The sequence below is a fragment of the Urocitellus parryii genome, chromosome 1 (assembly GCF_045843805.1).
Source record: "Urocitellus parryii isolate mUroPar1 chromosome 1, mUroPar1.hap1, whole genome shotgun sequence".
In the NCBI taxonomy this organism is placed as follows: Eukaryota; Metazoa; Chordata; class Mammalia; order Rodentia; family Sciuridae; genus Urocitellus; species Urocitellus parryii.
The window spans coordinates 243,982,982-243,987,439 of record NC_135531.1 but is presented as its reverse complement, the minus strand read 5'-3'; the positions used below and the strand labels follow the sequence as shown (position 1 = coordinate 243,987,439).

At 32.5% G+C, this 4,458-nt stretch overlaps 1 non-coding gene across 1 annotated transcript; it reads right to left on the bottom strand.

Annotated features, from left to right (window-relative positions):
- Positions 1–2,503: 2,503 nt before the first annotated feature.
- On the bottom strand, positions 2,504–2,605 carry LOC113182958 (U6 spliceosomal RNA). Its single transcript, XR_013342207.1, has one exon. It is a non-coding gene; the product is annotated as a U6 spliceosomal RNA (small nuclear RNA).
- Between the last annotated feature and the right edge of the window lie 1,853 nt (positions 2,606–4,458).

Here is a 4,458-nt window from a genome sequence, read left to right as displayed (position 1 = left end):
CTTCCTTTCTGATTTGTACATAAAGTATATGGTTTCTAAATTGGTCTAATGGAAGCAATTATCAGAGCAGTATTCACTGGAAGTGCTACATGTGAGGAAAACCCATACAAAACAAAAAAAAAATACATTTTCAAGATAGAGTTATATAGCCATTTTAATTCAAGAAGTAAGCAGATCATTGAATAACATCCTTATTAATCTATTTTGAGTTCAATGAATTTTCCTAGAATCTAAACTACTTGAGGATGGCTGTGACTTTGCTTTGTTCAATACTAAATTTCCATTGTCATGAGAAGTAAATATTTTTCTACCATTTCATGTATATATACCTCCTTCTGTTCATCTTTGTTTTTTTCTACCTTTAAGTCACTGATACCTAGGTTTAGAGAGTTGTAAGTCAGTTACGTTTATAGTTAGTAACTTCTCTGAAAATCTCAGACAAAAAGTTGATAAATATTAAAGCTGTATCAGAGTCACTCTTACATAAATAAAATGGCATTCTGTAAAAGCTGAATTAGAACTTATTATTGACCTACCAAATTTAAAGTCATAAGAACCAACAGTCCACAGCAGGGGCTGTTCCTATTTCAATGCTCGGCACTCAGACCTCTGGGTTCAGATATTTGATGTCTCAGTAACTGTTGAATGCGTCGTCAGAATATGGAGGAAAGCTGTTTTCTGGATTTCTGTTTTGTGCTTTGTCCTAATATGGGTCACACCCCCCAAAATGTGGAATATTTTAAATTTCAAACAGATTCAAAAGGGTCTTTTATTTTATGGAAACACATTTGTCCCCCTTTTAAATTTGAAATTTTTATCCCAGAACTTTATGTAGTAAAGGAACTATGCAGGGTTTTTATTGTTGTTTTTGCTGTTGTTCTAGAGTTATAAAAGCAAAGATGCTTACAGTGCTTACAAAGTATTAGATGCCTGTAGAGTGATCATGCTTGGGAACACTATTCATTTGTTGGCTTGGACCAATTTTAAATGTTGTAGGCAGAAGTCAAATTGCAAATAAAAACTAAATAATTGGTTTCTGAATATAACTTAAATAGAGGTTAATAATGTGAAGATAATGAAACAAAACTATTTTTAAACATTAAATATAAAAACATTCCTCTTTTGATGAACGGATAGGGAAACTTTGATATATATACACAATGAAACATTACTCAGTATTGAAAGAAAATAAAATCATTGCCTTTGCAGTTAAACGTATGAAGTTGGAGAATATAATGCTAGGTAAAGCAAGCCAATCCCCCCCCAAACAAAAGCCGAATGTTTTCTTTGATATGAGGATGCTGACTCATAATGGTGATGAGAGGGGAGTATGGGAGAAACTTTAGATAGAGCAAAGGGGAGGGAGGGGAAAGGTGGGGGCAAAGGGGGTAGAAATGATGGGGGAATGAGTTAGACATCATTACCTGAAGTATATATATGAAGACATGAATGGTGTGAAAATACTTTGTGTACAATCAGTGACTTGAGAAATTGTGCTGTATATGTATAATATGAAATGAATTGCATTCTGCCATCATGTGTAACAAATTAGAATAAATAAATAATTTAATGTAAAAAGTTTCTCATTTCCCTTATATTCTGACATTGTGTATTAAGTAAAATTTTGAAAGATAATCTCAATATTCAAGACCTGCCAATTTAACCACAAAGTATCTTCTTGACTATTATTATTAGACATTCATCTACAGACATATTTTCTAGAAAGTTTTCAATTTTTCTTAATTCTATTTTTTTTCAATTAGACATTTGAGCCCACCATGTTAGCCTTTCCGTGCTATTTTTATTTTTGGCCTTGTATGTTAATATTCCTTTGCACTGGTTATGTGTTTCTTATTACACTTTTTTTTCTTTAGTTTAAAATTTATGAGTGGTCTTATGATTATTTTAATTTTAATCTTTCTAGAAAAAAGCATGCACCATTCATTTGTAAAGTCTAACATTAATGGAACATCTATATGTTCCATAAAAATTAAAAAAAAAACACTATATTACACTCCAACTTTGTTTATTGACCATTTTGACATGTGCACCATTTTTATTGAATTGTCAAAATTGTTAATGTATTTCAAATTCATAATGCATTATTTTTATTTTTTTCTATAGCCAATACATTTTTTAAGACTAACTCAAAGATTTTACTCTTTTCTATTGATCTTCTTTTCAATTTGAAGCAAAGAGTTAGGGTATTTAGTAACAAAGAGTGAAATGCTTTTAGTTGAAAACATCCCCACACTGGACAAAATATGTAAATACAATGGTTTTCAAGCAGATGAACACTCACAAAGGACAGTAATATCTAAAAGTGGAAATTCATGAGTTGAACCTGATAAATGCTGCATCATAATATCTAAAGAATTTCCAGGACATTGGGGCAAAAGAGAAGAATTTAAGTACAAAATTCTAAGAGAACACTACTGCTGAGGGCCATTGCCAAGTAGGAATGACACATCAAAATTTCCTTGCCAGCGTACCCCATGTTGCTTAGAGGAAGCACTCTTGGAAATGGACTTGCCTTGGGCAGGGGCCATGCTAATCTTCTCTGTATCGTTCCAATTTTAGTATATGTGCTGCCGAAGCCTTGGACATTTGCTGTGACATCGCCGGGTTTAGAGCTGATCAGGTTTTAGGGAGTATCCCGTCCTTAGGTTTAGGGCATTCCAGGTTTAAGGTTATTCCTGCTAGGAATGAATGGGTGTTGGTTTTGTCAAGGACTTTTTCTGCATCCTTTGGGGTATTTATGTGATTCCTACACTAAATTTTATTTATATGGTGAGTTACATTGACTGATTTATCTATGTTGAATACAACTTGCATGCCTGGAATAAAAATGACTTGGTCATGGTTTTTGAATGCAGTTTGTTAATATTTTATTAAGGATTTTTGCACCTCTCTTTATAGGGGTACTGGTTTGTAGTTTCCTCTTTAATGTGTCTTTTCCTGGTTTTGGTAGCAGTATGATATTGGCTTCATAGAATTAGGTTCTCTTTCTAATTCTTGAAATAATTTGAGGGAGGTTCCCCTTAGTTCTTCTTTAAAAGTCAAGTATATTGGCTGAGAATTTATATGATGCTGGATTTTTCCTTGTTGGAAGATTTTTAATTGTTCTTTCAATCTCATTTCTTCTTACTGGTCTATTAAGAGTCCTGAGATTCATATTGAAAAATAAAAGACAAAGAATAGCCAATAGCAAGAAAAACAATTCTGGAGGCATTACAATATCTGATCTCAAATATACTATGGAGAAATAGTGAAAAAAAAAACAGCATGGTATTGGCTTCAAAACAGAAATTAAGACACAGAGACAGACTCACAAAGATACTGTCATCTGATCCTTCACAAATGATTCTTTACAAATCAAAAAATGCATTGAAGAAAAGATAACTTTTTTAAATAAATAGTGATGAGAAAACTAGATATTCATATGTAGAAGAATAAAACTGGATCCTATTTTCTACCTTGAACAAAAGGTAAATCAAAGTGAATCAAAGACTTAGGAATTAGTACAGAAACTTTACAACTGTTAGAAGAAAACACAGGCTTAACACTCAAATATATTGGTGCTAGCACTGACATCTTTAACAAGACCCTAAAGCTCAAGATATAAAATGGAAAATAAATAAGTGGGAAGATATCAAATTAAAAATCCTATTCACATCAAAAGAGTAAGATAAGACCATGCATAGAGAGACTACAGAATGTGATAAAATCTTTGCCAGGTACTTCTTCAACAATGGATTCATATTATAGAGGACTCAAAAAACTTAGCATCCATCCCCCCCCCAAAAAAATCTACCCAATGAATAAATGAGGGAAAGAACTAAAGTGTTATTTATCAAAACAAAACAAAAAATACTAGTTACTAACAAATTAAAAAAATGTTCAACATCAAGGGAATGCAAATCAAAACAACATTGAGATTTTTACCTTACTCCATCTACAATGGTAAGATCAAGAATATAAGTAATAACAAATGCTGGTTAGGATGTGGGGAAAAAGGTACACTCATACATTGTTGGTGGGACTGCAAATTAGTATAAGCACTCCAGAAAATGTTATGGAATTTACTGGAATACTGGGTATGGGTGCACTATATGACCCAACTATCCCACTTTTTGACATTTATCCTAAAGAACTAAAATCAGCATATTATAGTGACACAGACACATCAATGTTCATAACAGTGCAATTTACAATAGCCATTGTGCCCACCACCATATGAAAAGATCAAGAAATTGTTGTATATATACACAATAAAGTTTTACATTTTCTGGCAAATGGATGGAACTGAAGAACATCATGGAAAGTGAAATAAGCCAGACTTAAAAAGTGAAAGGTGAAATATTTTCTCTCCTATGTGTCAACTAGAGTGAAATAAGTGAAAAGTTCAAGGTGGGGAAACCATGAGACTAGAAAAGAAATGAATGGAATAGAGAAAAG